This window comes from Corvus kubaryi, unplaced genomic scaffold, assembly GCF_017639235.1.
Source record: "Corvus kubaryi isolate FWS band 111438036 unplaced genomic scaffold, C.kubaryi_AGA036_p1.0 136, whole genome shotgun sequence".
In the NCBI taxonomy this organism is placed as follows: domain Eukaryota; kingdom Metazoa; phylum Chordata; class Aves; order Passeriformes; family Corvidae; genus Corvus; species Corvus kubaryi.
The window spans coordinates 9,777,062-9,790,911 of record NW_024580670.1 but is presented as its reverse complement, the minus strand read 5'-3'; positions in this window follow the sequence as shown (position 1 = coordinate 9,790,911).

The following is a 13,850-nucleotide window of genomic DNA, read 5'->3' as shown; positions in this document are numbered from 1 at the left end:
GGCATGGTCGATCCAGATTTGTTTCAACAACTCCTGCTCTTATTACACAAGTCTGTTACTCTCCCTGTGTCCAAACATAATCACAGTTTAGGGAAATTTGAGCTCAAGTCATCCTGTCTGTCTACTAACCTTGGGATTTCAACAGCTTATAATGTAGTTGGGGTTTGCATTCAAATCTAAATTTCCCAGTTCCAGCCAAACTACCTCAGTGTAACTATCCCAGTTGCACCAAAACAAAACTCCCATTTTAAGAAAAGAAGGACAATTCCAGGCAAATGATTCACCTTGAGTCCCGCAAGCACAAATCCTTGGAATACAGCATTAAGTAACATCTTCAGCAGATGAGGTTATGATGACACAACTTGAACATGTTTCTGTGTTTCCTATGTATCATGTATATAGAAATGGGTTTTAATTGCCAAGGTCATCAGCGTCCAAGAAATACCATCCATAGGTGGGAACAGGAGGTGTGAATGAGTTGCCTGATTCAGTTATATGTTTTGAGAATACGATAAGCCATATTTATATAATTTACAGGCAATAATTTCCATGATACAACTGTAAGAAGCTGTTGGAAAATGTAGTAATTGTTTTACTAATATGAAGAAAATAGTTACTAATAGAACAATGATCTAAAGCATTATTGGCTTGCTAGTCAAAGTACAACCTTTTCTGAAATTACAGCTCTGTGTGGTCCCACTGTATTCACCAAACCATGACTGGTCTCTCTGACTGATGCAATCTTCTTCATGGCAATTAATTTTTTCTCCAGCTCTTTCCCCTGTCATTCCAGAGAGAGACCTGAACTACTTCCCATTTGTCATGAATTTCTGAAAACAATTAGCCACATTCTGGGCAAATGCAATGTCCCTCTTCTAAGTGTTCACAGCAAAGATAAGGAATTGCTGTCAGAGGGTCCAGAAAGAGCTATTTGTCTGAAAGGAAGAAATTGACATCTCTGAGCCAATTTGTCCCTCTCTTCAGGTCTGTGTCACAACCTGTCTCCCACATTTCTCTTGCGGCTCAGGAAGATGTATGCAGCAAAGTAAAAAGGGAGATTAATATCAGAGGGATGTTCGGATGCAAAAATCAGTTTGTGTCCATCTCGAGTTCCCAGGATATGTTGATATGAAATTTAAGGAAGGCTCTGTACACTGGTTTGTGGGTTTTTTCTGTAATGAACTGCAGAAGCAGTAAATCATATCCAGAAGCATGTAGTCATGGCAAATGACTCAGTTCTTTCTACTAATAAAAGCAGAGGCTTCAGTTCCTGTCTTACAGGGTAGCTGATTGATTTACAATGTAACAGCTTCTCTTTCAGGCTTCCTAGTATTTGTGTTCAAATAGATTTGGAAATCAAACTGATGAAACCTGAAGATAGGGACCAGATTGTGATCTTAATTGCTTCTGAGAATGGATCTGTTCAGATTTTCTAGATTGTAAAGGAGGAAGAGCCAATTTATAAAATCTTGTAACAATGCAGTGGAATTTTTTATCGTTGTTTGAATTAATCATCTGCCTATTATTAATCTTAATCCTTTGGAGAACATAGACAGCCTGTGTCACATTATCTTCCAGCAGAGCTCCCTGGGCTTTCAAACTTTCTCTTAAAAGGGCAAAGGAAATCTTATCTCTTGCATTTCCTCACAGCCAAAGGATCTTGGGGATGGTCACAGCATGGTTGGAAGCAACATAAAAGCAGAACCCCTTATTATTATAGATGTCTTGGTTTTGGATGTATCTTCCCAAAATCTTGGAGCAGCAGCAGCTCATTCTTGCTTTGATCAGCTTTGAGCTGATTTTTGCTTCTTGTGTATGGGAAAACAGCAGCAAATCTGCTTTCCCTGGGGATGTATTTGGTGGATACTGCATGTGAGAACCCTGGGAGATTTTCCTCTCATGTACTATGAGCTACTGGGCCTCATTTACACAAAGGGTCATTCTACACTGAGAAACTACAGAAACTTAATAAAATTATATCCCAAATCCCTGCTGTAGGTTGGTACATCTCTATTACAGGGATGTACTTAGTCATTCAGCTTAACTGAGTAGCAGACCAACTGCAGTGGGTAGAAACTTGCTGAAGAAACAAAGCTTCAATAATAAAAAAAAAATCTCTGTATTTTTTACACCAGTGTAGACTGCACTTCAGTTTCTCAGCCTGGCACATCTTTACCCCAGATTTCTTTGTAATTAATGGAGTCACTCTGAATTCACGTTCAAAGAAGAGCAGAAACAGAATATAGTTCCTTTGGAGTTTCTGAGTCTCTTGCTTGGTTCCCCAGTCTTTGCAGTGCACTTGTATTAATATCTTATCTTAAATTGCTTATTGCTCCTTATTTTAATACCCAGCCCATCATGTTACAACACAGCATATTGGGAAACAGTTTATGCAACCTTCTATTACTACTGAGAGAAGGAAATGAAGCATCAGTTATACTTGTTAGCCAAAGCAGAGGGAACAGAAGTAAATCAGCTTGGGCTGTAGCAAGGTAATTAAAGCAAAAGGTAAACTTTTATGTAGTGTACTTTAGCTGTGTATCAAGATGCCCAGGAACAGTATGGAATCAGCATATCAGGACATCAGAACTTGACTAGACAGCTGCATCTCAGGGAATAGTAGGAGATAGATAAACCAGTTGTGCTGTGCTTGATGAAGTACTTTGGACAAGATGACAAGCTAATATTGCAGTTCAATTTAAATGACCTTATGTCCATTCCTCTGTGAAATGAAATTTCCTTGGGTTAAAAAACGCAATGGATGCACACACAGGAAATCAGGTGAACAGCAAAAATTACCAGATCCTCTCAGTGCTGGAAATGTCCCATTTCTCTTTCCCTCAAAGTACACATGTAAGAGCAATCAGAGACATATACTTTGATGTCAACTCACATCTATACAGTCTAGAGCACATACACAAATCCAGTAATCTTTTGTGCTTCTGAAACACAGATTCCTTCTTATTTCCCAGCGGTAGAACAAAGAATCTTGATGGATGGCAGAGGCCCATCACAATGGACCCTGCAGATCAGACTTGTGCTGTTCACTGGATACCACACACAGGCCATCACACTGGGAGCCCATGCAGCCATTTCTTTCCTTTAAAAAGCCAGCATTACTTTATTATTTCAGAGTCTTACATAACTGCGTGGTGAAAATGAGAACACAGATCTGGGCCACAAAACATTCCAACAATTCTCATTGCAAAAGAAACATGAACTTCAGCATCCATCAAACAATTCTCCCTCCAAATGAATAGAGAACATACAAACCCACCATCTCAGCTTGAGTTCCTTTGCAAAAGAAAGCCCTCTGGAGTTATTAAAAATAATAATAAAGTAATCCAGGCTCCCAACAGACAGCATTTGAACATCATGTCAAGTTCCTATAAAGTAGCACAGCAACACCTCCTTTTACTAATTTCCCTAAATCCCCAGTGGTTTCCCACTGCCACAAATTAAGCTTACATTCCTTTCTGTAAGCCTAGCAAAATTTGCAGACCCAGTGTCCCCTGTGCACAGTTCTTTGAGGTCGGATGCTTTGGGTTGTCTGGTTGTTACTCATGCCTCCCACTGTGAGGCCCAATATTTCCCTGCCCCATCATTTTCCTTTCACCCCCCAGCGTGTTACAAATCACTGGGCCTCTGCAGGGTGTCCTGGAGAATGACTTTGCCGGGACAATGCCGGGTCAGTGACAGCATCAGGCGCGTGTTGAGTGATCTCATAGGGAGGGAGCAGCGTTCTGCTGAAGGCACCAGTCTTCTGCCTTTCATTTTAATTGGATCTTCATTCTGATGCCTTGGCAAAGCCCAGTGATATGCCTAGTGCAGATGTGACCATCTGTGTCCAGTTTCTCATTGTGTCTGTACTTCTTCCTTTTAATCTCAGTGTTACCTTCCTCCTGTAAGTAGAACGCCCTCTTTATTGTGTTGTTGCCCTCTGCTCTGCATATTCCTGATCAGCTTCTTCCCTTCACTGAGAAGCACCACACTGCTTGGCTTGGCTCAGCTCACAGAACCCTGCCACGTGGCGGTTCAACATGTCCAGGGCAAGTCTCCATGTGCTGCTGAACCAAATCCAGAGAAAGCAGAGAAGTGTGGCTAAAATGTAGGGGTGCCTGTCACTCCTCACCTCCACGAGACACTAACTGCCTCGTGGATCAGGAGCTTAGTCCTGGAAGCAGACTGGTTCTTAGGTGGCTTTTGGGGACTGTAAAGCAGTTTCTTGGTGGGAAGGTCATTCCTGTGATCAGATAAAGGTAGGTCAGTGTTTCTCTTGTCCTAATTAAGGACCTCACAGTTTTGATTAGGCTACAGACACAGCCACAGTACTGTTTGTACTCTTTACTTCAGTGACAGGAAGAGAAGAGTGGTGGCGTTGAGATTCTCTTAAGAGAGTAGCACACTTTGAGGTTAGGTCTAGGGGCATCCATTTTTCTTTGTCAGCTGTAGTAGTCAGAGACTGGCAGTGTTTCCCATTGGGTTCTGCTCCCTTTTCTCTACCAACGTCTTCTGCAGAAGTTTCACCTTTTTATACTTCACTTTTTCTGCTCTTATCTTCATAAACATAAAGATAAATAAAATTTCCCCCCCTCGTGAAGCATTGTCAAGGCATTGGGTGAAAGACACAATATTATAATAAAGTGTTATGGTCATTGCTATTCATTCAGTGAGCACATTCAAGGGAAGTTTGTTTAAACTGTGCCACTTTGCCTAATTAAACAGTCAGCTATGAATGAAGCCACTCAGAGATAGATCTTTGTCCTGGTGCCACAGTCACCAAAGGTTGAAGCAAGGGCAAGCGGGGCTTCTCTTTCCCCATGCTGAACTACAGCACAGCAGTAAATATTCATCAAAAATTAGCATTCCACTCACAGGCAGGTGGCAAATGTATGTAAGAAAGCCAGTTTCCAAACAGCATGGTTTTCAAAAACCCTTGGTGACAGGAAAAATATTTAAAGTGGGAGGAAAAGTGATCAACACAAAATGTTAAAGGCATTAGCACACGTAGAATTGGTGGTGACAGAGTTGTGGCTGACACTGCAGGCACAGCATAAGTTTGCTCATATTTTCACATGAAAGCAACCTGCAAGTGAGAGGGAGAGTGTCCATACATGACTTCCCTTCCCTTATATTCCCAACAAGTACATTTCCTTGCCACTCCATGTTTTTTTCCCCAAGATCTGGTATGTCTGGGAGACCCATGTGTGGTAGAGCTCTGGTGAACCACAGGTGAAATGGAGTCATGGGGGAGACCGAGGTGTGCAGACAAGTTGGGCCAGACCTTCCAGAAGCTGTTAAGAAAGCAGATTGATACGTCTGCTTGCTGAGAGGATTGGCCCAGTGAGTGCTTTCTGTGCAGTGTGCCCACCAGTAATCCACAGAAGGACAATTTGGAAGAATACACCCTGAGCCCAGACTAGGATGGACAATGCATGGATGCGCCATCACAGTGCCAGCAGCTGGGAGGATTTTGGTGGGGTGAAGCAATTCAGGCCTTTCTCCCTAGCAGCTAGAATTTGCAGTGGGCACTGTCATCAGGAGAGGCTCCTAGATAAAGCCTGGCCCTTTCTGGGTGTCAGGTGGCAGCAATAAACCTTTGCCACGCCTCTGACCAGCTCTGCTTAGGGCCCACAGACTCACTGTGCTCCCACCACACAAAAGTTCTGCTTTGTCAGCAGCAGCTGTCACTTCATCTCTTGCTCTGAACCTCCAGGGACTGAAACACAGTTATGCTACAAGTGCATTCACAGCAAAAGGAGTCTGTATGCCTCCTCCTCCACCCCCTGTAGCCCTCTTGACACAGGGCAGAACATATTTCATCCTATAGCCCCAAAGCTGATTTGCCATGTGCAGCAGCTCCAGTTAGATCTCTTTCTTGGACAGATTCCCTGGCATGACTTAGGTGCCCGGAATGTGTGTCGTAGGCTCAGCAGATCCCACCCAGGCAGTGATTTAATCTGACAGTTGTACTTATTCATGGTGACATCCTGGGCAGCAGCAGCACAGAATGTTCAGGCAGTGCAGGGAGGAGGAGGAGGAGGGATGGGCGGGTGCCACCAGCATGGCCAGAGCCCAGCTGAGGGGAGCTGGGGCTGCCTTTGCATTCAGCTTGGACCAGTCCAGCTGCTCCCAGAAGGAGCTTATTACAGATAGCCACTCAGTAGGCTCCCTCAAGCAGAGTAAATTATGTATTTGGAGGAAAAGGGGAGGGAAAAAAAGAAGTGTAAAGCAGTCACCATGATGGAGCTGTGGCCTGCCTGCTCTTTTTGAGGAGCACAAGGGTGCAATTAGCCTGGAGAAACAGAACGTTTTTCTTTGCCATGAGACACCCACTGGACGTCCCTGGTGGGAGCTTGGGCCTGTAATTTGTTTTCACACAAGTGTGAAAGGCTCAGGTAGCTGAGCTGTGGTAGGGCTGCACTGGCTGAGCTGGGGGACCTGGGGGTCCTGTGCTCTTCAAAAGGCAAAAGGAGCATATGCACTCAGTGCCTGAAAATGGGGCTTTCGTTGCAGGTCTGTCAGCATCAGCATCTCCATATTTCTCCAGGTCTATGGTGCAGGCCTTTGGCATTAACAGAGTTAAGAGTTTGTGGTGCTTAAAGGAAATAAATGTTGTGATCCTTCAGGTCTCTCTCTGAGCTGTGCATTCATTTATGGAAATACTGTAACCTGAAAAATTTAATGCAAAATGGTGCTTTAGACATGCTCTGGCACAGAAGTAAGAATACTGAGCTGAAACAAAATGTCCAGCTCTGTCTGCTGCGCACGGCAGCACTGAGCTGCAGCTTCTGCTGGGGTCAGTAGTTGCTCACAAATGTCTCAGAGCAAAAATAAGGGTGTTAGCATGTCCCCCCACAAATACTGTTTGTTTCCAGCCTGTTTAATGTCACTCCCAGGATCTCCGTGTTCCTCCAGGATCCCAGATTGCTGGGTTGCACAAGTGCCCGTGATGCGATGTGTAAGTTTGCTTTTGTCTATCCAAGCAGATCTGGAAAGATTTCTGTGTTCCATCTGTAGCCTAAATTGTGAGAGGACAGGAGTGTTTCCTTCTTGATGCTAAAGTACTTGCCAAAAGATCTGGCTGTCAGAAATGCATTTTGTGCTGCACTCTTTGTCTGAATATGTTATGTTAGAATTGGCAGGTATCCCAATAAATTGGAACAGTTCTGATTTCTACTGTTTTGACCCATGTTCCTGGCAGATCCTAAACATCTGAATTTTTTGTCTTCTGCATCTGACAGCCTACAAAGACCACAACCTTGCTTCAGAAGTCTGTGAACCTGGTCTCAACAAACTCAGTTTCATTTTCAAGTTCTAAGTTCTTTTTTTAAGTTTTAAGGGATTTTAAAAGGGGCTGTGCTCTGTGTAGGCTGACTTAAAAGCCAAAAGGAGAAAAAAAAGGGGAAAAAAAGGGGAAAAAAAGGAAAAAGAAAGGAAAAAAAAGGAAAAAAGTTCTGGTAAAGACAATGTCCTGAAGCTACATCCATTTGTACATGTCGTTTGACAACCCTCTGCTTCCATTCTGTTTCTCTTACAGGACTTTTCTCTGTTATCTATGCAAGTGTTCAAGGAGACTGGCTGCAAAACAAATTTCTGAAGACACAGACAAAGGTTGCGAGGCACAATTTTTATTTCAGCGAAGCATTTACGGGTTAATCAAGACTGGAAGAGGATCCTGAAAGGAAATCAGTGCAGTGAAACAGTCAGATATTTGCTGTCTTCTTAGACATGGAGAGGGGGAGTGAAAATTTTTCCCTAAAATGAAATAATATACAAGACAGTCAAGAAACACTATAGGTTGGGATGGTTTTGCAAAAATTATTGTGTCTGCTCTTTTAAAATTGTTACTAATTTTTAGAGCTGCTGATCTTCATGAGACATCACATTAAGTGTAACTTGTTGTGGATGTGCCTCTCGGGTCAGAGTCAAGGCCAGGTTTTGCTGAGGTTCTGTTTTCTGGGGAGATGGATACCTTCCCTAATGACCCTTTCCCATTCCATACCCTTCACCCAATCTTTATCTGAGTGTCATGACGTTTGGGTGGCAGCCTCCTCCCAGCTGTAAGGGGAACTGTCCTGAGTGCTCCCTCCTTTCTCATGTGGTTGCTATTCAGATCCTCCCATGACTCACTTAACAGTTGACATCAGTAGGTGGAAATACATAATCCCAGGCTGAGGATCAAACTTGGTATGAAAGGCAAGGGGTAGGTGACAGGGAGGGCTTTGGGCACAGTGTATGCATTCTCAGGCAGCAGTAAGGACACTTTTGCCCAAAAACTGCTCCCCAAACCCCATCACCTCACCAGAAAAGTAGTTCCTTCCTGTGAACTCTTGAATTGAGAAATGAAGTAATTCAAGATGTGCAAAAACAACTTGTTTCTCAATAAGATGTTTGGGAATGAGCTTAATTCATTCAACTCCCAGCACTCATGGCGTCATCCATGGGGCTCCAGAAAATTGTGATGTTTTCATTTAAATTTTAAAAATAATAAAGAGTTTTTACTTATTTTTATTTGTTTTCTGGTGTTCTACCCTCCAGGGTTCGTAACTTGAAGCTGCACTTTGCGATCAGGAGAGGTAAAATATTTTCTTCCTTTTTTACCCAAGCAGAATTTCTCAGTTTATCACATGAATTTAGAAGCTGGGGATCAGAAAAACTATCAAATATTAAGGGGGCCATAGATAAAAGCCTGACATTTGGCAAGCTTCTATTCTGCAGCTGTAACCACTATCACTTTCAGAAGTGGGAAAGATCAAGGAGATTATAGAAATTGTCTCACAGGGGCAGTTTCCTAAGTTTGTGTGCTCTGGAACTGTTTGAAAGGCTTGTATAAAATTTTTCAGGTCACAAAATGAGAGGTTGCTTTCCCCAAATCATTCTGAATTCAGAGAAATGGCATCTCTTTGCTAAGAACAATAAGAAGTTTGATAGAATACTTTTGGCTCAATAAAAGGCTGGTTGGCAGTGAAAGTAAGTCAGTTCCAGATTTCTTTTTCTAGCCTTTCTTTTCTGGGCATTAGAAAGAAAATGTATTTTTGATATTAAAAATACAACGTTGTGAAATCTTGCTCTGGCATAGGTCAGTTCCTCTTGATGTTTATTGAACAAGTGATCTAATTTCAGCTTCCAGCATTCGTTACAAAACTGCCAGTTTAAACTTTCCTGTCAAGGGAGCAGTTAAAAATTGCATTTTATATCGGTGAAAACTACTATTCCTAGTCTGCAGGAAAGATGCCATTTCTGATATTAAGGTGGTAATGCCTTATAAGGAGTGGTTAGATAGATACCCTTGGAATTTTCCGAAAAGGACTTGTTACTATGAGAAAAAAAAATCAAACAGATGGTTAAGATGAGCTAAAATCTCATTGTAGAAGACAGAAAGATTCTTCTTTTTGTGTGTTAGCCAGCCAAGTACAGGCAGTTGGAGACTAGGCTGTGTCATGACTTGTTGATATGTGAGAATTTCAAACTGCCTTCTCCCCAGTAATATTTTTCATGTGAGAGGACTACATATGCCTTTGTGAAGTGAGTGCACAACAGACAATACACACAGTGTCTGTGTTAGACTGCTGGGGACATACAGGATGTTCAGAACAAAGGCTGGCCCTTCAGGAATTATCAGAAAAGGAGCTAAATAATTGGTCCTGAGTTAAAGCATTTGTGGTGGACTGATGTGGTCCTCTGGATGTCACCAAATGTGACCATCATGCTTGTGATCTGTAAGGGCAGAAGGTGCTTTCCTCCCTCCTGCTCCACTACCTGGTATCAGGGAATTTTTTCAGAACCTTTGTGCTGCAAGTCTGGTGCCAGCCCTTGAAGTAAGCTTGGGGATGTCAATCTAAGCATGTTTTGGGGATGTCAGTCTAAGTGTATTTTGGGGACATCAGCCTAAGCACGTTTTGGGGACGTCAGTCTTCATGTGCCAGCAAACCGCATCTCACGCTGCAGGTTTCTCACGTGTTGCTACATGTGTGGCTGCCCAAATGCTTTGAAATCCTGAGTGTCCACATGAGCATTCCTGCTTGTCTGTGAGTGGAACCTGTGCCTGTGGACTTGGCTGGAGATCTAGAGTAAAGGACATGTTGCCCTTTCAGCTCCACTCCTTATTGCCACTTTGAAGTAGGGAGCCATGTGTGGAGCCAGCAGCTGTTCAGGCAGTAAAATGCATCCCTTAATTTGTTATAAGAACAGATTTCTGGGCCAGACTAAAAATGCTGTTTCTCTGTATCCTGTCTTTGGGATGGTGAAGACAGAAGATCAGGTGAGGCACAGAGTGATCCTTTGACTGGTGTGGCCTCCAGCCTTCCAGCAGTCTGAGATTAGAGATCTCTTGAGTCAGAAGCCAGGAAATGTTGGCCTTTCTTGACTTAGGGATTTCAGGGAGGCAATATCCTCTTATTGTGGTGGTTATTTTTTTCTGGATAGGTTGCAAAATCTTTGAATATGCCCATGTGTAGGTAGGGAGGAAACACACACAGTAGTGATGAGCATACCAAACTGCATCTTTGGCATAGTACTGCAGGGAAATTGTAGAAGGGGTTGCTTTGCCCCAGATGGAAAATCCTGGCTGACATCTCTGACATGTGGCTCCAAACTCTGTCCACAGGAGGAATTTGAGGGATAGGGCAATTGGGCAACATGTGGTTTGTTTGCACCTGGTGTGTGCTCTTGGTGAGAACCATCACCAGTGACTATACGGGTGTCAATAGAACTGTGCAGGGAGGGCATGCCCAGAACCCAGGATTTGGCCCTCAGAAACCAAAGGCTCAGAGGTTAAACAGCAAATGATAAAGCAGATCTCCAGATAAAGCACCATGCGTCACCATCCCTTCTGCCCAGCTGCTGAACTCACAGCTGCCCTCGTGCCAGCTGGTCCAGGGCACTTAGGGCAGAGCTGCTGCTGGCAGTATACACATTTTATGCCTTTAAGAGGTTTGGCTTATCCAAGCTGGGACTGAGTGAAACTGTGTGGGCTGACAAAGAGCGTTTGTCCCTTCCCTCATCTGTGCTCTGCCAGGAAATGAGTTTGTGAGATGCTGGCTTCTGCCTCCAATCTGCTGCCATGAGGGAGCCTGGCACTCAGAGCCCCCAGCACACACACATGTGCACGCAGAGGGCACAAGTACCAGAGCACAGCTACTCGGGCAACTGCGATCCCACATGGACAGGGCAAGCAAACGGGGGCACTGCTGCCACAACAGGGCATGGAGCATCCTGGCTGTGCTGAGTGTGGGGTGGGGAGCTCCAGACAGTGAGAGGCTGCTTCTGTTATGGGTTTGGGTCTCTCATGGATAGGTCCCAGCCTGCAGAAATTCCTGGGGCACATCATCAGGGAACATTTTTCTTACCCTGAGACCATCTGGGGATCTTAGGCCACCTGGAGGCATAAGCAGCAGGGTTAAAGGAGGCAAGCCCAGTTGGGAAGGCAGGGTAGGGGAAGTGACCCCAGCAGCCCTGAGCACGGACATCTGTCAGCACAAGGACCACTGGAACTCAGCACAGAGCTGCCTGCACCCTTACTCAGTGTGGGTGGGACTGAGAGGGCAAGAGCACATTTCTACACTTTCAGAGGGAGGGAAAAGGCACCATGCTTTGTTCCTCACATCTTAGCACCTGCTGATCACTTGCAGTGCCTTAGGAGCTGGGGTTAGGGAGGATCGAAAAGTCCTGAGAGTCAGGAGATGTGGATTGTACACACTGCTTGTTCAAGGTCTGTGTTAGCAACATAGCAAGTCAAAGCACTTCCAGCTCCTGTATGAAATACAGCCTGTTCCCCTGAAACTGAATTAGTGCAAATCAGACGGAGTCAAATCTTGAACTCCTTCCTCTACATTTCTGTAGTTGTTCTTGAGAATGAAAAGTGATCAGCTTTCATCTGAAGTTTTGCTGGGATTATTGGAAAAGACTATAGGACAAGACCTGTGTTGTTTGATTCAGAGACAGGTACTCTCCCATCAACACATTGTTTAAGCAATGGCACAGAAGTCTGGAAATGTACCTCCAGGTATGCATTTCAGGACAGATGATTTAAGACTACATAAAATCAGCTGCTACAGAAAGAGTTAATATGGAGACATGTGGAGGGGGAGGCTTTGGGGAAAGCCAGGGTATCAGGTTTTCCTCTAAGGGGCTCTCAAATGATTCTCAGTCTTGCCAGAAGTCAAACCTCTCCTCCCAGTGAAGCCAAGGATGTCTGTCTTTTTGACTCAGCTGCCAGAGTCACACTGCAGAATTTGATCCTTCTGCAGTGTCCCTTCTCCCCTCTTCTGATCAGCCTCTGCCCACTACTCTTCTGAAGTCTGAAGCATTTTAAGACGGTGGAAGTGCAAGTGATCTCCTGCAGCCCCGTGGGCAGTGCAGCAGGTCCCGTCTCCACATCCGATCCAGTTTCAGCCTCCGTGCTGTCCCCTGCTGTAATGCTAGATGGGCTGAACAGATGGGGAGGTCCTGTGGCAGGGCTCAGGCTGACAGCTGCTTTGCAATTATAAGTCTGGAATGCGATTTGAGGGGTGTAAGATACTTAGTGCTGGGGCCTTAGTGCAGGAACACGTATCAAGTAGGTCAGGCTCTGCACCAGGGGAAGAGTGTGGGGAGTAGCTGAGCTGTGACCGGCAGCGCTGCTCCTTCTTTAGTAGGTTTATGTTTTGACAGTTTTGATCACTGAGATTTAAACTCCCCATTTTTTAACCATTTATTTATATGTTTCATTCTTGGGTTTAACTTATTATAAAGACCAAATGCTTGTGGAATGGGACTGTGAATTTCTTACTGATTTTACAGCTTTTGGCAATTGGTCGCTATTGGGAGTGAAAGAGGGCTTACCCTCCTGGCCCCTCTCTGAGTAAAGGGAGCATTTATACCCTGGTTTCTTATGTGAGAATACTTTGGCCTCACTGGAAATTCACATGGAATTCAGCAAAGCATCCTCCTCCTCCCTTTAAGCGCCCAGGCTAGACTGACTTTAATTCATCTGAATCTGATTTTTCACTACAATAGACTCTCTTCTGAGGAGACTAATGGCATGTTGCGATAATGTCTGACTTAGCTCTACCCTTGCCCTGCCCACTCTCAGCCAGCTGAGAGGTCCCCATTGCATGGTGTAGGTGCAGGGCAGAGCTGTGCTGCAAGAAGGTGCAGTTTGCACATTGGGACCATGGAAAGAGGACATGATGAGTTTTGACTGGGGGGGAAAAAAAGAACTTTGAGTTCACAAAGCCAAAAAGCTGTGCAAAACAGGCAAATTACCAACTCAAGCAAGTGAAAGCAATGCTAGAGAACATGATAGCCAAACACTTTTTTTCTATTTTCATGCAGCAGCTGAGATAATTTACTGCTGCTGCTGCTGCTCCCTTTTTATGGCTCTCCAGTTTTGGCACAATCATGTAATTAGGCCCTGGTTTGTCTGTAGATGTTTTTGTTTTGTTGATCTGTCTCATTACTGAGGAGAGGCAAGCAGGGACTTTCATACCCCAGCATGCTGTGCACTCTCAACTTTTACAGGTAAAGTTCATTTATGCAAACCCAACTGTATATATATACATATTTAGCTGACACAGAGTTTTCAGCTTCCATCCTTTTGTGTTCTGAGTGTTACTGTAACTATCTGTGCCCCTGCGCACAGAGTTAGATAGTCAGAAAACCAGCAGTGAGCAGTGCCTGAAAAAATCAGGGCAAAGTCAGCAAAAACAAGTGGTGTTGGTAAAGTCACTGGTATCAGGCCTTCTCACAGAGGGATCATTACTCAGTCTTCCAATATTTTCTGACCTTGAAAAGCTCCTTGTACAACTTCAGTCCAAAGAATTGGTGTGACTGCACTGTTCCTGGCTTCCACAGGCAGCCATGAGGAA